The following is a 20,902-nucleotide window of genomic DNA, read 5'->3' as shown; positions in this document are numbered from 1 at the left end:
AATCGGGATGGGGGTGGCATCTACCTCCATCACATCTCCTGGGTTTCTGGATGTGCCCCATAACGGAGGATGAAGCAGTGTGCAGGCCAGGGGGCTCCCCCAAACCGCAAGAACCCCTTTTAAGGCTTCAAGGAGTGGTGGCGAGGCTGTAGGTCTGCCGGGCCTGGACCAACTTCGCCCAGGCAGGAACCCCTCCAGGTGGCAGGCAGCTGGCAGCCGGGGCCCTGTGGTCATAGCCTCAGGACGCCCAGGGAGGGGCCTCCTTCCTGGTCCTGGACTCATGGTCTCAGACCAGCCTCAGTCTCGGGACTGTCACCACGGAGGCTGGGTGACCGTGGCTTCCTCTTGAGCCAGCTCTTGTGGGGCAGCCCCGTCCAAAACACACGTCTCATTGTCCCAGATGGCTACTCAACCTCTCCCTTTCTGCCGAGGTGACAGAATTATTAGCTCAAGGCTACATTTCCTCAATAGCTGTGGCCACGTGATGAGGTCCTGCCCAGTGGCCTATGACCCACTCCTGGGTTCTGCCCTGAAGGGAAGGGTGTGCTCTCCACTTCCCTGTGGCTGGAATGCAGAGGAGATGAGCGCAGCTGGGCAGCCACCTTGCAGCAGGAGACAAAGCCTTGCGTTAAGCATGGCAGAGCAAGAGGTGGGAGGAGCCTAGTCCCGACAAACCAGCTACGCTCAGCCGGGCTTCCCAGAGAGACAGAGCCAATAGTGTGTGTGCGTGTGCGTGTGTGTGTGTGTGCTTTACTCACAGTCCACCCATCTGAATGTTAATCTCATCCAAAAACACCCTCACAGCAATCCCACAATAACATCTGACCAAATGTCTGGGCACCCAGTGACCCAGCCAAGCTGACACAGAAATTAACCATCACAGCAGCCTCGGGCTATGACGTGGGGCCTCTAGGTCAGGGCAGCTGGGCCATGTCCTGTGGGCTCCAGGGTGTTGCCCCCGGTTGGTGCAGCCTGGCTAAAGCAGCAGGTGCGACCTCAGAAACACTGGTTTCTTGCTTCCCCCAAAATGCGGTGTTAGACACAGGTCAGCCGTGGAGCCACCTCTATGAGGGGCTTCGCTGGGGTGGTCCCTCTCCTCCCAGCTGGGAGCCTGCTCCTGCTCAGATGCCCCGACAGACACTGTCCCTGTGGTCTACACCCCTGGACGGCCCAGCTGGTTGCATAAGGCAGGCAGCCCCACCCGGGCACCTCAGGGGCGCTGGGGTCCCACTGGCCAGGTTCCTCTGCCCTGTGCCTCACCTGCCCGAGGGCTTCTGCCCAAGCCTTGCCCTGTGGGCTGCCCGGTGGCGTCCAAACCAAATCAAGGATTCCGCTGTTCCCTGGGTGGTCCTCCGCTGCCTGTCCAGCGTGATGGCCCTCACCTCACCCAGCCTGTGGACCCTCCTGCCCTGGAGGAAGGGTCTTGCCCCAGAGCATTGCCCCACAGTTTTGGCCCCTAAGTTCCCATGCCCACTCCCCCTGGAGCACAGGACATGTTCTGCAAACCGAGGTGGCACCACAGGCCTGGAGCCCGAGCTCGAAGGGCGATGGGTTCGGGAGGGAGGCCCCAGGGCCGCCAGGTGGCTCAGGTACACGAGTGGCACCCTGGAGTTGGGCTGCCTGACTTGCTGAGCCCCTCGGTCCAGACTACCCCGGTGGCTGTCAAGGCTGGTGCTGGGCCGGAGGAGGACCCGGACCCCAGCTCTGAGTGGCCAGTTTCCAGACCCATCTCTGGCACAAATGTCACAACCTCCCTGGGTCTCGGTTTTCTTATCTGAGAAGTGGGAGCTGAGCCTGAAGGGAAGGACTGGACCCAGGACTCTCTGGAAACAGAATGGCCACACCCAGAGGTGGACACTGGTGGACGGCAGGCCAGGGCAGCCCAGGGTAGGCTCTCACTACTGGAGGTTAGCCCCTGGGTCAAAAGAGGGGTTCCACTCCTGCCCTCCCACCAGAAAGCCATCCAGGCCCCTGGGGACCCAGAGAGGCTTGTCTAAAAAGCTCTCTCCTCAGCCCAGTCTGAGTGCAGGGCGTCAGGGAAGGGCACCCTGGGCCTTGAAGGCCGGGGAGGGAGGGGGCGGGGCCCTGGGTGGAGGGTGGAAACGTCCCCTCAGGCTTTGTGGGCTTAGAGGGGCCTCCTGGAGACTCTCCTTCCAGGGCTCACCTCCTGAATTTTGCCTGCTCCTCCTCTCACTTCCACTGGGCTTTAAACCTCGAAGGGACGTCCCCTCCTCCAGGCACTTCCTAGCCCAGATTAGGAGCTCTCCCACCAGCCCACCCATCCTTGTATTCGCTAGCTCGCTCCACACATGTATCCCGGCTGGGCGCCAGCTACTACCTTGTGTGCGTGGGTGTCTCTGGCTGGTGGCAGGTCCCAGGCCTCAGGGCCCCTACGCAGGGCACAGCGTAGAGTGAGCATCCGCCCTCGTCCGCCCGTGTGCCCAGTGCCCAGCCCTGTCACTCCTGGTGAAAGCATGAAAGCACTGCTGGCTTTAAGGCAGCTCTAGCTCCGCCTCCTGGAAGGTGCCCCTGCACCTCCCTCCCCCAGCAGAGGTCAAGAGCCACTGTGCACGCGGCATGCCCCTTTTGCTGCTCCTGGCCACTCTGGTCGGGGTCACGGGCTGGGGGGGCTCGTCCTCACTCCTAACAAGGCTCCGGTAGAGGGAGGATGAGCACCGTGGTGGAACGGGTCACTTTGCTCTGCGCCTCAGCCTCCTGATCTGAAAAAGGTCGGTCCTAGCACCTTCCCTCCCTCGGGCTAATCCATGGCAGGGCCTGACAAAGGGCACTAGCATGGGCCAAGCCCTCCTGATGGGAGAGCCACAGTGGCAGGAGCCCGGAGCATGGGAGCCAGCCAGAGCTGGCAAGGACCTCTGGTCTGTAACTCCATCCCCACAACTTTGTCCCCGGTTGCAGGGGGGTTCTGAGATGCTTTTCGGTTTTATGTGAAATCATTAAATCCAATGAGAGACGTTAATGGGGCATAGACTACCTCTTTTGATCCACTGGAAACCTTCAGTAAATATCCAAATAAGGGCTGAGGGGCGGGGGATACAACTTAATCAGTCCGAAGGCTTTTGACAAACACAAAGGTGACCTTGGTGACTTGAGGTGGTCATCACGGGTCCAGATGGGCTACAGCAGAAGACCCAGCTCCCCTCCCCCACACAGGTGCCCCCAGGTGTCTGTGTCCTGCTCTGTCCTGGATCACAGAGCCACTTGTCCTCGGGGAACCTGGCCAGCACCGCTTGACTCTTGGAGGGGATTAAAGGATGGCAGTGTGGATGCCCGTGGAAGCGGCCTGGGCGCCCACATCGCCGTGCCCCCCGCCCCCGTCTATCGCTGGCCCTGCTCCCTGCACCAGCTATGCCGGCACTCCAGTTCTCCCAGGTGGCTGCAGGGGGACTCTTCCCTGCCAGTCCTGGTGACAGCTGGCTTGGCTCGGCTCTAAAACCTGTATAGGACCGGCCTCACCAGGCCCAGAAACTGCATGGAGGCCCTGGCCTGGCGCTCAGGGGCCACATCCCTGATGTCTCCCCCAACACCCAACCCCAGGAGTGCCCAGGGGGCTTACCTTCTCACCTCCTTCGGGTTTCTTCCCAATGCCACTCCCTTTTCCACCTAAAAGAGCCACCACCCCATCCCTGTCATGCATTTGTCTGGCCTCAGGGCCCACTGCAGGGTCTGGTCAGCGTGGAGCCCCCTCTTCAATGCCCCTGCCCCCAGGCCAAGAGTGAGCACACAGGTGGCAGGTGGCTCTTTCCCATCTGACCCCTTCTCACCACCTGCACAAAGCTCAGAGCCTGGAGACTCAAGTTGGGGAACTGTGGACCACAGGGTCCCTAAGGCCTCTCCCAGCCCCAGTGACCCCTCCCACGGGTGAGGAGTGTTTGCCTGCCCTTATCCTTTTTTTAATTTTAATTTTTTTTATTATTATTTTTTTTGCGGTACGCGGGCCTCTCACTGTTGTGGTCTCTCCCGTTGCGGAGCACAGGCTCCGGACGCACAGGCTCAGCGGCCATGGCTCACGGGCCCAGCCACTCCACGGCATGTGGGATCCTCCCGGACCCGGGCACGAACCGGTGTCCCTTGCATCGGCAGTAGGACTCTCAACCAGTGCGCCACCAGGGAAGCCCGCCTTTACCCTTTTAATGAACCACTTCGTCTGAAACAAGCCCACGCAGACGACCAGGGTGTAGGCGGTGCAGACGCCCGGCCTCAGAGCTGCCCCCTGAGCTGGGGCGGCAGGGCGGGTCTGATGCGGGGGCCAGTGGGCCTGTGGGCCTGGGTCAGGACCCCAGCCGGCCCCCAGGATGGAAGGCTGGAGAGCGAGGCAGGGCCTCTTCCAAGGGCCAGTCCGCTGACCGCCAGCCTCACCTCCTGGAGACACCCCAGAGGTCCGGTCTCAGCCGCCACTGTGCTCGGACGAAGGCCCACCCTTCTCTCCTGCCAGGAGCGCTAAACACGGCCTCTGAGCCCCTGCTGCCCTGCCGGTCGCACAGGGCGGAGTCGCCGGGAGACCGGAGAAGGCAAGAGACCTGCTCGAGGTCACACAGCGGGTCACAGGCAGGGCGGGGTGGGCGGCTAGGCCGAACCAGGGCGCCGGGCCGTACGGTGTGGGGAGTGGGGACCCCGAACGGCCGGGCCGCCGGCGGGGCCGAGCCTTTCGCTCCGGGCAGGCCACTCGCCCCTGCGCCGAGCGTGCCCTCCCGCTGCCTCAGGTCGCTGTCGCCTCCCGCCTTCGCCTTCCCGGACACTGGCTCACGCCCACCGCCCGCAGGCGCGCAGGTAGGTGGGTGGGTGTAGCCCCTACCCCGGGGGCGGGGCCAGCATGGCGCACGCGCGCTTCGCCCGCCCTCCGCGGAAACGAGCCCGGCCTGCGCAGGCCCTGCCCCCTCGGCTGAAACCGCGCCCCACACGGCACGCCCCTTCCGCCGTAAGTCCCCCGCCCACCCGCCGACCGAGGTCCCGCCCCCACGGCATAGGCCCCGCCTCTCATGCGCTCGGAGCGGCGCGGCTGTGGGAAGGCAAGTGCCGGCCGGCTGATGGGCGGGGCGGCGGCGTGGGGCGGGGCCTGTGTCGTGGGGGCGGGGCGCCGGCCGCGGTCCGGTTGCCTCTGAGGCGCGACGTGCTTTGAGGGAGGAGCGCGGCCTGAGGGCCGGCACCTCCCTCGTTCAGCCCGCCCGGCAGAGCTCAGGTGCAGGGCCCGGCGTGGCCCGCGAGAAGCCGGGGCGTGCGTGCGCGCACCCGGGGCCGTGCGTGCGCCCGCCCGCGCGGGGCCGCGCGTGAACTTGGGCCAGAGGTTGCCCGCTCCTGTCAGCGCGCTCAGCCCGGCCCGCGCGGCCCGATGCTTTTCCACCCGCGTCAGTGCCGAGCGTTTTCGCCGCTGCACACGGAGAACGCGGCTGGCGGGTCGCTGAAGAGGCGGGGACCCGGGGGCTTGCGACCTGGGGTTGGGACTCCTGCCGCGCGCACCCCCCCCGGACCGGACCGGGTCCCGGGCCCCCCACTCCCCGGTCCCCCTGCACCCCAAGACCCTGCCCACCTCGGGGCCCCCTGCGCGCCCCAAGAGTCCCGGGCCCAGGGACCCCTGCGCCCCGAGAGATCTTCGCACCCCGGGATCCCCGCGCGCCCCGAAATCTCCGCGCACCCCGGGACCCCCGCTCACCCCGAGAATCCCTGGCCTTGGGACTCCTGCGCCCCGGGATCCCCGCGCGCCCCGAGAGCCTGCGCACCCGGGGCCCCGTACACTCTACGCGCCCTTTGGCTGTAAGGGGCCCTGCCTGGGGCGCGCTGCCACTTGCTGAACCGACTTTGGGTGTCGCCTTTGCGAGCTGTCGTCGTTCCGGTGCCGAGACGCGCGGCCTGAGCGGTTCCCGGGACTCATGTGCCTGTCATCTTTCAGCGAGAGAGAAGCAGGAAGTTGGACGTGATAAACTGTGCGTCAAGGGAGCCCAAAGGTGGACCCGCACGACGGGGGAGACCAGACCCTCCCCGGCGAACTGTGGAAGGTGATTGGAAGTGGATTCCAAAGCTGCTTTCTCTGCATAGGCGAGGGTTGAGTCTCTCAGACTTTTCCTGGGAGTGGAGAGAGGTGCGTTAGGTAGATAGTGTTTTTCTTTATTTCTACTTTATTTTCCCTTTACTCCAAGTACAGTCGCAGATCTGAAGTGTATGTCTGTGTTAAATTGACTCCAGTTGTTTGCATTTGGTCATGGGCTACCTGTACTTGACTCTAAGCTTCCACAACTTTACAATATTTTTCTTTTTAACTCAATCACTCACTACTTAGTTGAGTTTATGATGATCTCTCTGTATTGAGAGCTTTTCTAGATAGGTTAGTTTGACTTCAAGAATGGCTTCAGTTTCACAATATTTAAGAAATTTAATTTGAGATTATAGGTTCTGCTTCTTCATCTCACTGTCTTATCAAAGCAGGTCCGGACAGGGAAGTGCAGTCTTGCAGTCTGATGGTAGAAGGCAGGGAAACAGTTTGATTTTGAAGTTCTGGAATATTACCCCCCAGTTGAAATTGAGATAGCAATTGTTTAGGAACAGTGGCTTTTCTTTAAACTGGTCTCCTCCCATGGTTCACTGTCCAGAGAACCATTAGACCTTGGTTAAGGATCACGGGTGGTTGGCACGTGTGGTGTAAAGGGTTTGCTCTTTGGGTGGATCCCTACATTTTCTTGACTTACGTTGGATTTGGGGAGAGGAGAGGTGTTCTTGTAGCTGCTGGGAATGTGTAATGGAGAGGCTGCCAACGTTATTGTCTTTTTTTTTCTTTTTAAGTGGGTGCATCAGGACCTTTCCTGGTTATGGAGACATTTGCTCATGCACACCTGGGTGCACAGGGAGCAGGCACGTAGGAGACCTGTTTGCTGGTAGATAAAAGAACCAGAGCAACAGTCCGGTGTTGTTGTTGTTTTATTTATTATTTATTTATTTATTTATTTATTTTTGCGGTACGCGAGCCTCTTACTGTTGTGGCCTCTCCCGTTGCGGAGCACAGGCTCCGGACACGCAGACTCAGCGGCCATGGCTCACGGGCCCAGCCGCTCTGCGGCATGTGGGATCCTCCTGGACCGGGGCACGAACCCGTGTCCCCTGCATCGGCAGGAGGACTCTCAACCGCTGCGCCACCAGGGAAGCTCCAGTCTGGTGTTTTTTACAGGTGCATTGCAGACATTCAAAAACAACTTTTTTTTTTTAAAGCAAATTAAAATTTTTATATAAACCCTTTTGGCTTTTTCTGCTGTAATATTTTTGAAAGGAAAGTGGACTTTTACAATCTTTTAAGCATTTGTTATAAGTGGTCGTAATTTAACACGTGTGCCGGGGACCCAGCATTTTCATGCACGTTCCTTAATTTGATTCCTTGCAGCCTCATGATGTGGCTGGTTCTTTCCCAGAGAGGTGAAGTTACGGACCTGGGAGAGCCCAGCTCGAAGCAGGCCAGTCGGGGTCTAACCCTGGGTCTTCTGTCCAGCCGATCAGAGCCCACCCTACATCCTTTCTCAGAACGAACTTTCTGGGTGTGGTCTTTCTTCCGCAGCGTGGTGCACTCTGCAAGCACCAGCAGAGGGGTAATGATCATAGTCTCCTTTTTATTGATAACATGTAAGTTTCTTTTCCTTGTTGGCTTGCAGAGGTCACAGTTCAGACATGGTTTCCGGGCAACTTTAAACTAAAACTCCTGTTGTCTAAACGCTCCAGTTGTGTATTTTAATATTAGCAAGATTTTGGTTAGTTAGGACACGTGATTTTTGTCTTCTTTTCTCGTTTTGTTTCTAAGTCTTTTCGAAAAGACTTAGGTGGCCTTGCGCACAGTTTTTCGGTGGCACTGACACAGGGCTTTCTTTGCCTCAGACTTTCCCAGGGGTCACGAGTGTGGCACCGAATGTGCCCTGTTAGGGAAGGCACCGAACCCCTGACGTGGAGTCGTACCCCAGACCCCGCCCACTGAAAATCATCGGGTGTTTGCGGCGGCTGCAGTAACTTTTCCCTTCTGGCTTGTATGGAGCGTGGGGACATGGCCACTCCCCTTTCCTTCCCAGCCTCCATGTGATGCAGGAGTGGGGACCGTGACTGGCTCCAGCAGCTCGAGGGGGACGCTTGGCTCCATTCGCTTTGCTAAGTGTCACTGCTTTGGTTACTATGGCAGCACAACAAATTCACTCCAAAACTGGTGGCTTCAAACAGCAACACTCATTTATTACTGCTCAGGGTCTCAGGGCCCGGAATTTGGAGCAGCTTGGCTGGCATCGTCATGCAGCTTGGCTGGCTGGGGGCTGGGGCTGAGCGTCCCTTCGGGGGACATCCTGGCTCCGGGGCTGGGAAGATGTGGAGAGCCGGGTGGCTGGCCTCTCCGTCACTGTGATCGCCCCGTGTATGGTGCCTCCAGGGTGTGTCCCTAAAGGCACCAGGCCTCTGCAGCGCCCGGACGTCACTTCGCCTCTGTCCGGTCGAGGGGCACCTCAGCTCTACCTTCTCCTGGGGGGCGCTGAGACCAGCACACAAACGGTGCTAGTTAATAACTCATGTCCAGTCAGGTTCCAAGTTTTGTTCAAGTGCTCTTGGTGAGAAAACGAAAGAAAATCTCTGAGAAGCTGGAGGTGGTGCCGCTGTGCCGGCCTCGAGCTTGTGACTCTGCACGACGCGCCTGGAACTGGGGACACGCTGCTGGGTCTGCGGCGCCGGGGGCTCCGTGCTGTCTTTTCTGTGAAAACCCCGGAACCAATGCTTTTGGGTCTAAAGTGGCCTGGCTCTGGCCTCCCTGCGCTCTGGCACCACTGACTGAGCAGGTCCTGGAAACTTTTCTCCCTGTTTCGTGCTTCAGGAGCTGGCGGGGAGCTGGAGCAGCCTGTCCAGAGTCCAGGCTTGGGCCCGGGGTCTGGGGTGCAGCCAGGGCTGGGTCCAGCTTGAGGGCCAGAGGGAGGCTGCATTTCCAGTGGCCCCGTACCCCCGCCCCCAGCCCAGGCTGCTGCCGTCTGCAGCCTGCTGTCCACGCGGATCCACCTGTTCGGCATGTCCTCGCTGACCTCCCCGAGTGCCGGGTGGCCCTCGGATGGAGACGCCATGCAGGCCCCTCCCAGCATGAAAGGGGAGCAGGGTGACGGGCACAGGGGACACCTCCGGCCTGAAGCTGAGTCCAACTGAGCAGAGTTGGCTGAGGGAACCGAGACACTACAGCAGGGACAGGACGAAGAAACAGTTAGGAGGAGAGAGCCCTGTGCTGGGTCCGAGCCTCAGAGATGAGCACACACGGAGGCTCACGGCGTTCAGAGGCGCGCTGGGGCCCTCGGGTTAAACAGGGGAGCAGAAATAAACATGTCACTGGAAGGCGTGGAAGATGAGGTGTTGGCCATTGTGGAAACAGATCGACAGCAACAAAAACGAGACAGAGACGGATGATCAGGGAGAGCCAGCCCAGGAGCGCAACCCAGGGCACCGGCCGTCCCCGAAACAGACTAGGGGAAGGGGGGATGGGAGGGGCTCGGCAGTGTTGCTGTCGAACCTCCGAGGCCCCAGTGGCTCGGGTTCCCGGTTAAGAAGACCCTGCTCAAGGCCCCGTGCATGTTTCCCGGCCCTGGGAGACAGAAGAGTCCGAAAGTCCGGCAGGCATCCAAGGAGGAGAGAAGGGGCGCGGACATCACACGCCGGCCAGGCACCCTGCTCAGGAAGCCACAGGGTGAGGGTGAGGCCCAGGGCCCAGCTGGCCAGTGCCACTCCGGCCTGAATAGAGGCCGGGGGTCCAGGAGCGCACGGGCTAACGGCCATCCTGACATCTTTGACCAAATGAAGCTTGCTTGCCGAGTTCATAATTCTTTGGGGGAGTTTGAGGGAAGAGTTTGTATCGGGCAGAAACTTTGCGTAGGAGAAAAAGGAGGCAATTATTAACCTGAGGAAACGGGCTCCCTGTGTGGCTCAGCTGGGGACGCTGTTTACAGTGACAGAGTGATGTCGGCGATGACTAACGGAAGTGTTGGTGGGCCGCACTGGGAGGCTGGGAGGCAGGGAGTTGGTGTGGGGATGTGCTGGCAAGAGCTAAGCCCTGACGCTCCCCAAGTCAGAGACAACCAAGGACAGCTGTGCGCATGCACCGTCCAGCATGGACTCGGGGTACGAGTGCAGAGCTGTGGGGAGGTGCCCTGGCAGAGGCACTGCTGGTGCCCATCCTCTGCGTTACAGAAACACAGCAGTGTTGGCTTTTAAACCTGTGCGTTGCCGTGATACGATAGACGTGGCTTGTTGTAGGCTGAATTGTGTTGAAATCCTAAACCCCAGTGCCTTGGAAATAGGATTGTTGCACATGTAATTAGTTAAGGTGAACTCATGCTGGAGGAGGATGGCCCCTAATCCAAAACGATTGGTGTCCTTATAATAAGGGGGGTTTTGGACACAGACACAGTGAGAGTGAGGCTGTCACAGGCCAAGGAGCTACCAGGAGCCGGGGCAGAGCCCGGAACAGACTCTCCCCCGGCGCCTTCAGGGGGAGCACAGCCTCCAGAGTTGGGAGACAATAAGTGTCTGTTGCTTAAGCCCCCAGCGTGTGGCACTTTTGTCATGGCCGCCCTCAGACACTCATATATGGCTTTACAAATGCTGTCTGACTCGATGTTAATAAACTGAAATGAAAAGAACAGAAAAACAGAGCCACTTTGGTGCCCTTGTGGAGGGTGGAGTCCAGACGATGAGATGGGCCAGGGCGGCCGGCTGAGAGGTCCTCAGAGTCCAGGTCGGGCCCATGCGCGGGGCTGCCCTTGGAGCACTTACTGTGTGCGTGACACCCCTGGGCCTGGAGGGTACCTGTGTGGGGACATGAGGGGCCAGAAGGGCCAGATGAGGATTTTGGCCTCTGTCCTTCAGCCACGCAGGGTGTTTCTGGTGGTTGGAGCCCGTGGCTACTTCTTGTTGAGGCCAGCTGAGGGCTGCTGAGTGGACGGGAAGGGACAGCTTTGCTGCTGCGGCCGCCCAGGCTCACCGGGGTGGGCAGGGAGAGGAGCCCCGGGAGGTGGGTAGCTGGGTCACTGGTTTGGTTGTGAAGAAGGACCAGCCCCTTTGGAGGGAGGACGACTTTGAATTTCTCACGGTAGGAAAAGTGGCGAGGTGTCCATGATCGGGCCTCCTCTGCGGCGGGTCCGCCTGACACGGGAGGAGGGTGTCCCCTGGTCAGGGGATGCTCTGGTGTGTGTGCATGGGGTCTTGGAGCTTCCTGAACTGGGGCTGTGGGTGGAGTCAAAGGTCACCTGTGCTTCCAGGGGTGCTGAGGGGCCCCGGCCACACGTCTGCCTCAGTCGTCCTGGGGCTTGTGGGATGGAGCCTCCGTTCCCCGGCCCTCAACGCCCGGCCGGCAGGACCGGTTAGTTCTCTCATGTCTGGCGTCTGCGTCCACCTGGGCCCCCAGGGTCCTGGGTTTGTCCCTCTGTCCTGGCACCTCCTGCTCAGATTTCAGTGTTGGCTCCATTGTCCTCCCAACAGGCCGCCCTGCCATGGATGGGGTCCTGCTCGCTTCCTGCTAGCACTCGCCACCAGCTGGCATTGTTCCCAAGGAGAGCTTGCTTCCCTCAGGGCCAGGATGCTGTCCTGAGCTGCTCCAGCCCCGGCTTGTCATGCTAACTGTTGAACAGGGACATGCAGGGCATTATGCATTGTGCCCGTGAGGTTCCATCCTGATCGTTTGATTTCTTATAAGGGGGACTGGCTTGGCCTTGAGGGTTCACACAGTGTGTCCTTCCAAAAGGTCTGCTCAAGTCCTGACCCCAGGACCTTTACATTAAGATGTAAATTAAGATGTAGTCATACTGGGGACTTCCCTGGTGGCGCAGTGGTTAAGAATCTGCCTGCCAATGCAGGGGACCCAGGTTTGAGCCCTGGTCCGGGAGGATCCCATGTGCTGCGGAGCCACTAAGCCCATGTGCCTCAACTACTGAGCCTGCACTCTGGAGGCCGTGAGCCACAACTACTGAAGCCCGCTTGCCACAGCTACTGAAGCCCGGGCACCTAGAGCCCATGCACCACAACGAAGAGTAGCCCCCGCTTGCCACAGCTAGAGAAACCCTGAGCGCAGCAAAGAAGACCCCAAAGAAGACCCAACACAGCCAAAAATAAATATTTTTAAAAAAGGAAAAAAAAAAGATGTAGTCATACTGGATTAGGGTGGACCTCAACCCAATCACTGGTGTCCTGATAAGAAGAAATACAGAGATACAGGACACACAGGAGAGGCTGCCTGAGGATGGAGGCGGAGATGGGTGTGATGCTGACACAACCAAGGATGCCAAGGACCGCAGGCCACCACCAGAGGCTGGGAGGGAGACAGGGAGCGGATACTGCTTGGAGGCCCCAGGAGGAGACAACCTTGCCGACACCTCGACTTCTGGCTTTGGGCCTCAGAACCCGGAGGAAGTAGGTTTCTGCTGTCCTACGCCTCCCGTTTTCGGTGCTTCGTGGGGGCAGCTCTGGCGAGCTGGTATTTGAATCTGTATATTAACAACTGTGAGTGGCATGCGTTCCTTCCCCAAGACAAAAATGAAAACGTTACCCAGGACGGTCGTTCTCTTCTACCCAGTGCTCAGCCCCCACCCCCAACCCTGGGCGGGCAGCAGGGTGTCCCCACAGGGCGTCTCTTGCTTTCTCCGCAGCTGCTGCGCCCTGCGCGCACCGGCCCGGCAGCTGCCGGGAGCCGTGTTTGTGCCAACACTGTTTTGTTGCCTTTCCTTGCATGTCTGCAGTGGTGGCGGAGGACCATCCCACGTGGGAGCTGGCCGTGCCCCCTTCGGGCCGCGTGGCTCCTGGCGTCCATGTCGGACGTGGCGCAGTGCGAGGGTTGGGTCGGGACCCGAGGTGCTGGCTCTGACCGCTGTGCTGATGCAGATGTTGGGCGTTGTCCCCTGGAGCCCTTTTTCTGACCCAGGACCTCGTGTCCGCTCAGGGTCGTCAGTGGGGCAGGAACCCCTCGTGTGCGGCTTTCCCGGCCCTGACGCTGATGAGCGCTGCCCGTCACTTCGCACAGTTCACCTCATTTGGGTTTGTCTGACTTTTCTTCACAGCTAAATCCAGCTTCTGTGTTGCTGACAGGAATCCTGTGTCCCATGCTGTCACTGTGCCCTGGAAAGGCCGTGCTCAGCTTGGCCTCTGGCTTTTGCGGTGGCCTCCAGGCTCCTGTGCTGTGCAGTCCATGACGGAGAGCCTTGCAGGGAAACCCTTTGGGGCCCCGTGAGGCCTCCAGGCTCCTGTGCTGTGCCGTCCACGAAGGAGTGCCTTGTAGGGAGACCTTTGAGGGCCCATGAGGCCTCCAGGCTCCTGTGCTGTGCGGTCCACGACGGAGTGTCTTGCAGGGAGACCCTTGGGGGCCCCGAGAGGCCTCCAGGCTCCTGTGCTGTGCAGTCCACGACGGAGCGTCTTGCAGGGAGACCCTTGGGGGCCCCGTGAGGCCTCCAGGTTCATATGCTGTGCTGTCCACGACGGAGCGCCTTGCAGGGAGACCCTTGAGGCCCCATGAGGCCTCCAGGTTCCTATGCTGTGCTGTCCACGACGGAGCGCCTTGCAGGGAGACCCTTGAGGCCCCATGAGGCCTCCAGGCTTCTATGCTGTGCGGTTCACGATGGAGTGCCTTGCAGGGAGACCCTTGGGGGCCCCGTGAGGCCTCCAGGCTCCTGTGCTGTGCGGTCCACGACGGAGTGTCTTGCAGGGAGACCCTTGGGGGCCCCGTGAGGCGTCAGGCTCCTGTGCTGTGCGGTCTACGACGGAGTGTCTTGCAGGGAGACCCTTGGGGACCCCGTGAGGCCTCCAGGCTCCTGTGCGGTGCCGTCCATGACGGAGCGCCTTGCAGGGAGACGCTTGAGGCCCCATGAGGCTTCCAGGCTTCTATGCTGTCTGGTTCACGATGGAGTGTCTTGCACGAAGACCCGTGGGGGCCCCGTGGGGCCTCCAGGCTCCTGTGCTGTGCCGTCCACAACGGAGTGCCTTGCAGGGAGACTTTTGGGGCCACGTGAGGCCTCCAGGCTCCTGTGCTGTGAGATCCACGAAGGAGTGACTTGCAGGGAGACATTTGGGGCCCCGTGAGGCCTCCAGTCTCCTGTGCTGTGCCGTCCATAACGGAGTGCCTTGCAGGTAGACCCTATGTGGCCCCGTGAGGCCTCCAGGCTCCTGTGCTGTGCGGTCCACGACAGAGAGCCTTGCAGGCCCCCTGAGGCCTCCAGGCTCCTGTGCTGTGCTGTCTACAATGGAGCGCCTTGCACGGAGACCCTTGAGGCCCCATGAGGCCTCCAGGCTCCTGTGCTGTGCAGTCCACGACGGAGTGTCTTACAGGGAGAACTTTGGGGGCCCCGTGAGGCCTCTAGGCTCCTGTGCTGTGCGGTCCGTGACAGAGAGCCTTGCAGGCCCCCTGAGGCCTCCAGGCTCCTGTGCTGTCCACGATGGAACGCCTTGCAGGGAGACCCTTGAGGACCCGTGAAGCCTCCAGGCTGCTGTGCTGTGCGGTCAACGACGGAGTGCCTTGCAGGGAGACCCTTTGAGGCCCTGAGGCCTCCAGGCTCCTGTGCTGTGCGGTTCACGACAGAGCGTCTTGCAGGGAGACCCTTGGGGGACCTATGAGGCCTCCAGGCTCCTGTGCTGTGCCGTCCACGACGGAGCGCCTTGAGGGAGACCCTTAAGGCCCCGTGAGGCCTCCAGGCTCCTGTGCTGTGTGGTCCACCACGGAGTGTCTTGCAAGGAGACCCTTGGGGGCCCCGTGAGGCCTTCAGGCTCCTGGGCTGTGCGGTCCACGACGGAGAGCCTTGCAGGGAGATCCTTTGGGGCCCTGTGAGGCCTTCATGCTCCTGTGCTGTGCGGTCCACGACAGAGTCTTGCAGGGAGACCCTTTGGGGCCCCATGATGCCTGCACTCTCCTGTGCTGAGCTGTCCACGACGGAGCGCCTTGCAGGGATACCATTGAAGCCCCGTGAAGCCTCTAGTCTCCTGTGCTGTGCGGTCCACGACGGAGTGTCTTGCAGGGAGACCCTAGGGGGCACTGTGAGGCCTCCAGGCTCCTGTGCTGTGCGGTCCACGACGGAGTGTCTTGCAGGGAGACCCTTTGGGGCGCCGTGAGGCCTCCAGTCTTCTGTGCTGTGCGGTTCATGATGGAGTGCCTTGCATGGAGACCTTTGGGGGCCCCGTGAGGCATCCAGGCTTCTGTGCTGTGCAGTCCAAGATGGAGTGTCTTGGAGGGAGACCCTTGGAGGCTCCGTGAGGCCTCCAGGCTCCTGTGCCGTGCGGTCCACGATGGAGTGTCTTTCAGGGAACCATTGGGGGCCCCTGAGTCCTCCAGACTCCTGTGCTGTGCCGTCCACGACGGAGCGCCTTGCACGGAGACTCTTGAGGCTCCGTGAGGCCTCCAGGCTCCTGTGCTGTGCGGTCCACGACAGAGTGTCTTGCACGAAGACCCGTGGGGGCCCTGTGAGGCCTCCAGGCTCCTGTGGTGTGCCGGCCACAACGGAGTGCATTGTAGGGAGACTCTTGAGGCCCCGCGAGGCCTCCTGGCTCCTGTACTGTGCGGTCCACGACGGAGTGTCTTACAGGGAGACCTTAGTGGGCCCCGTGAGGCCTCCAGGCTCCTGTGCTGTGCGGTCCATGACAGAGAGCCTTGCAGGCCCCCTGAGGCCTCCAGGCTCCTGTGCTGTGCAGTCCATGACGGAGCGCCTTGCAGGGAGACCCTTGAGGCCCCGTGAGGCCTCCAGGTTCCTCTGCTGTGCGGTCCATGACGGAGTGTCTTTCAAGGAGACCCTTGAGGCCCCATGCGGCCTCCACGCTCCTGTGCTGTGCGGTCCACGACAGAGTGTCTTGTAAGGAGACCCTTTGGGGGCCCCGTGAGGCCTCCAGGTTCCTCTGCTGTGCGGTCCGCGCGAGAGAGCCTTGCAGGCCCCCTGAGGCCTCCAGGCTCCTGTGCTGTGCCGTCCACGACGGAGCGCCTTGCAGGGAGACCCTTGAGGCCCCGTGAAGCCTCCAGCCTCCTGTGCTGTGCGGTCCACGACGGAGTGTCTTGCAAGGAGACCCTTGAGGCCCCATGAGGCCTCCACGCTCCTGTGCTGTGCGGTCCATGACGGAGTGTCTTGTAAGGAGACCCTTGGGGGCCTCGGGAGGCCTCCAGGCTCCTGAGCTGTGCCGTCCACGAAGGAGCGCCTTGCAGGGAGACCCTTGAGGCCCCGTGAAGCCTCCAGGCTCCTGTGCTGTTCGGTCCACGATGGAGTGTCTTGCAGGGAGACCCTTTGGGGCCCCTGAGGCCTCCAGGCTTCTGTGCTGTGTGGTCCACGATTGAGTGTCTTGTAGGGAGACCCTTTGTGGCTCCGTGAGGCCTCCAGGCTCCTGTGCTGTGCGGTCTGTGACAAAGAGCCCTGCAGGCCCCCTGAGGTCTCCAGGCTCCTGTGCTGTGCCGTACACGACGGAGCGCCTTACAGGGAGACCCTTGAGGCTCCGTGAGGCCTCCAGGCTCCTGTGCTGTGCGGTCCACGACAGAGAGCCTTGAAGCCTCCCTGAGGCTTCCAGGATCCTGTGCTGTGCCGTCCACGTCGGAGCGCCTTGCAGGGAGACCCTTGAGGCCCCGTGAAGCCTCCAGGCTCCTGTGCTGTGCGGTCCACGACGGAGTGTCTTGCAGGGAGACCCTTTGGGGCCCCTGAGGCCTCCAGGCTTCTGTGCTGTGTGTTGTACGTCGGAGTGTCTTGCAGGGAGACCCTTGGGGGACCCATGAGGCATTCAGCCTCCTGTGCTGTGCCCTCCACGACAGAGCGCCTTGCAGGGAGACCCTTGAGGCCCCATGAGGCCTCCAGGTTCCTCTGCTGTGCGGTCCATGGCAGAGTGTCCTGCAAGGAGACCCTTGAGGCCCCATGAGGCCTCCACGCTCCTGTGCTGTGCGGTCCACGACAGTGTCTTGTAAGGAGACCCTGGGGGCCCCGGGAGGCCTCCAGCCTCCTGAGCTGTTCCATCCACGAAGGAGCGCCTTGCAGGGAGATTCTTGAGGACCCGTGAAGCCTCCAGGCTCCTGTGCTGTGCGGTCTATGACGGAGCGCCTTGCAGGGAGACCCTTCAGGCCCCGTGGTTTGCGTTCCCCAATGAGAGCCTTGCAGGGAGACCCTTCGGGGCCCCGTGAGGCCTCAGGCTCCTGTGCTGTGTGGTCCACACGGAGTGCCTTGCAGAAAGACCCTTTGGGTCCCCATGAGGCCTCCAGGCTCCTGTGCTGTGTGGTCCACGACGGAGTGTGTTGCAGGGAGACCCTTGGGGGCCCCTGATGCCTCCAGGCTCCTGTGCTCTGCGGTCCATGACGGAGTGTCTTGCAGGGAGACCCTTGGGGGCCCCTGAGGCCTCCAGGCTCCTGTGGTGTGCCGTCTACGACGGATCGCCTTACAGGGAGACCCTTGAGCCTCCGTGAGGCCTCCAGGCTCCTGTGCTGTGCGGTCCACGAAGGAGTGTCTTGCAGGGAAACCCGTGGCTGCCCTGTGAGGCCTCCAGGCTCCTGTGCCGTGCCGTCCACAATGGAGTGCCTTGCAGGGAGACTCTTGGGGGTTCCGTGAGGCCTCCAGACTCCTGTGCTGTGCGGTCCACGACAGAGAGCCTTGCAGGCCCTCTGAGGCTTCCAGGATCCTGTGCTGTGCCGTCCACGACGGCGCGCCTTACAGGGAGACCCTTGAGGCCCCATGAGGCCTCCAGGTCTCCTGTGCTGTGCGGTGCACGACTCAGTGTGTTGCATGGAGACCCTGTGGGGCCCCGTGAGGCCTCCATGCTACTGTGCTGTGCGGTCCACGACAGAGAGCCTTGCAAGCCCCCTGAGGCCTCCAGGCTCCTGTGCTGTGCCATTCCTGACGGAGGGCCTTTCAGGAAGTCCCTGGAGGCCCTGTGAGGCCTCCAGGCTCCTGTGCTGTGCGGTCCACGATGGAGTGTCTTGCAGGGAGACCCTTTGGGGCCCCTGAGGCCTCCAGGCTCCTGTGCTGTGCCGTCCACGAGGAGCGCCTTGCAGGGAGACCCTTGAGGCTCCGTGAAGCCTCCAGGCTCCTGTGCTGTGCGCACGATGGAGTGTCTTGCAGGGAGACCCTTTGGGGCCCCTGAGGCCTCCAGGCTCTGTGCTGTGTGGTCTACGATGGAGTGTCTTGCAGGGAGACCCTTGGGGACCCATGAGGCCTCCAGGCTCCTGTGCTGTGCCATCCCCGATGGAGCGCCTTGTCGGAAGACCCTTGAGGCCCTGTGAGGCCTCCAGGTTCCTCTGCTGTGCGGTCCACGACGGAGTGTCTTGCAGGGAGACCCTTGGGGGCCCCATGAGGCCTCCAGGCTCCTGTGCTGAGTCGTCCACGACAGAGCGCCTTGCAGGGAGACATTCGAGGACCCCTGAAGCCTCCAGGCTGTTGTGCTGTGAGGTCCACGATGGAGCGACTTACAGGGAGACCCTTGAGGCCCCCTGAGGCCTCCAGGCTCCTGTGCTGTGCCGTCCACGATGGAGCGCCTTGCAGGGAGACCCTTAAGGCCCCGTGAAGCCTCCAGCCTGCTGTGCTGTGCGGTCCACGATGGAGTGTCTTGTCAGGAGACCCTTGGGGGCCCCTGAGGCCTCCAGGCTTCTGTGCTGTGCGGTTCACGACAGAGGGTCTTGCAGGGAGACCCTTGTGGGCCCCGTGAGGCCTCCAGGCTCCTGTGCTGTGCCGTCCACGACGGAGTGTCTTACAGGGAGAGACTTTGGGGCCCCGTGAGGCCTCCAGGCTTCTGTGCTGTGCGGCTCATGATGGAGTGACTTGCACGGAGACCCTTCAGGCCCCGTGAGGCCTCCAGGCTCCTGTGCTGTACCGTCCACGACGGAGAGACTTACAGGGAGACCCTTGAGGCCCCGTGAGGCCTCCAGGCTCCTGTGCTCTGTGGTCCACGACGGAGTGTCTTGCAGGGAGACCCTTGAGGCTCCGTGAGGCTTCCAGGCTGCTGTGCTGTGCGGTCCACGAAGGAGTGTCTTGCAGGGAGACCCGTGGGTGCCCCGTGAGGCCTCCAGGCTCCTGTGCTGTGCCGTCCACAACGGAGTGTCTTGCAGGGAGACCATTGAGGCCCTGTGAAGCCTCCAGTCTCCTGTGCTGAGCGGTCCTCGACGGAGTGTCTTGCAGGGAGACTCTTTGGGGCCCCCTGAGGTCTCCAGGCTCTTGTGCTGTGTTGTCCACGATGGAGTGTCTTGCAGGGAGACCCTTGGGGGCCCCATGAGGCCTCCTGGCTCCTGTGCTATGCTGTCCAAGATGGAGTGCCTTGCAGGGAGACCGTTTGGGGCCCTGTGAGGCCCCCGGGCTCCTATGCTGTGCGTTCCACTATGCAGCGTCTTGCAGGGCGACCCTTGGAGCCCCGTGAGGACTCCAGGCTCCTGTGCTGTGAGGTCCACCACGGAGAGCCTTGCAGGCCCCGTGAGGCCTCAAGGCTCCTGTGCTGTGCCGTATATGATGGAGCGCCTTGCAGGGAGACCCTTGAGGCCCCGTGAGCCCTCCAGGCTCATATGCTGTGCGTTCCACGATGCAGCGTCTTGCAGGGCGACCCTTGGGGGCCCCGTGAGGACTCAAGGCTCCTGTGCTGTGCGGTCCACGACGGAGTGTCTTGCAGGGATACCCTTTGGGGCCCCGTGAGGCCTTCAGGCTCCTGTGATGTGCTGTCCACGACGGAGCGTCTTGCAGGGAGACCCTTGGGGGCTCCTTGTGGCCTCTAGGCTCCTGTGCTGTGCGGTCCACGACGGAGTTTCTTGCAGGGAGTCCCTTGGGGCCCCATGAGGCCCTGCCTCTCCTCTCCGCGGGCTTCCACCCACTGGCTTTAGCTTCAGTGATGATTCTTACCTGGAACTTTATGCGGTGCTTTTTCAGGTGGTGATTTAAAAGACATTCCGTCCTTCTGTCTGCATGTCTTAGTTGGCATTCTACGAAAAGTAAGAGCTTCCCCCTCCCCAATTTCCTTACCTTTTCAATTATTTATATCAGCCTGGTTTTGTGCATCTTATTTTTTCTGTGGAATATAGTCCACTTGCCTCATTCGCTTTGCAGCTGCCCTGGGGGCTCTGTCACCACTCTCTGCTCCTGTCCTGATGTTCTGGCACCTGGAGATGCCCCAGCCTCCTCTGGTCCTTTCCCTGCCCCAGCCCTGCACATCAGCCATCTCTCCAAGGACCGTGAGGCCTCTTTTTAAAGTACTAGTTGTTTTATTATTTTTTTCAAATTGTGCTGTGGCTGCTGTTACCTTTCTAGGGTTGTGCGTGCCGTGTGCCACCAAGAGGGTTTGACAGGAGGGTCTGAGAGACCCCCGAGCGGTCGGCTCGGGGTAGAGGGCAGAGGAGGATGCTGTCCCCTTGCCATCTGTCAGAGGGCAGTGCCGTGGGCGTCGGGGGTTTGGGGGGTTGCAGCAAGGGAGGCTGATCTGTTACGTGTCAGGATGAAGGGGCCCTCGTAAGGCTCCTCTCCTGTGAGGGACTTCTGAGTGGGGCCCAGGTGGATTTGTGGGGAGTGGCAGGGAGAGCTGTTCTGTGGTTTGGCTGGTCCTGCCCAGGGACTGGGGGCTGGCGGTGGGCGTGTGGTGTGGCCAACTCTGATCCGGTTCCCGGGTTCGCAACGCGTTGAAGCAGAACCACTGCCGGTGCTGAGCTGCCCCCTGGGGAACTTCTGGCCCTGAACCTCCTGTCTGGGCCCTGGGGTCCCTGGCTGTGCTGGAAGAGATGGCCATCTCTACTTAGGACAGGGGCAGCCCAGGGGTGCTGTCAGTGCCAAGCATGCTGGGTGCTAAAGACCCCGTGGACGGGCTTCAGGCTGAGGGGCGCAGACGTGGACGCTGTGGATGGAGCACCTCTCCTGGCCTAGAACCAGTCCTGGGTGTGGATGGTACCTCTGGTCGGGGCGAGCTCACGACCTCTGGGTCCACATGCTGCTGCTGG

At 61.2% G+C, this 20,902-nt stretch overlaps 1 protein-coding gene across 2 annotated transcripts in view; it reads left to right on the top strand.

Annotated features, from left to right (window-relative positions):
* Positions 1–5,281: 5,281 nt before the first annotated feature.
* Positions 5,282–20,902, top strand: part of FAM53A (family with sequence similarity 53 member A) — a 30,893-nt gene continuing 15,272 nt past the window's right edge. The window contains exon 1 of one of the 2 annotated variants that reach the window (XM_082611522.1): positions 5,282–6,011. The gene's annotated coding sequence lies outside the window, so the exon portion shown is untranslated. Of the gene's footprint in view, positions 6,095–20,902 lie in introns of both variants that reach the window. The other variant, XM_082611523.1, reaches the window with a different exon arrangement.

Source organism: Mesoplodon mirus (genome assembly GCF_964341445.2).
Source record: "Mesoplodon mirus genome assembly, chromosome: 2".
Classification (NCBI taxonomy): Eukaryota; Metazoa; Chordata; class Mammalia; order Artiodactyla; family Ziphiidae; genus Mesoplodon; species Mesoplodon mirus.
Note: the sequence above shows the minus strand (reverse complement) of the source record. Positions and strands in the feature narration are given on the sequence as shown.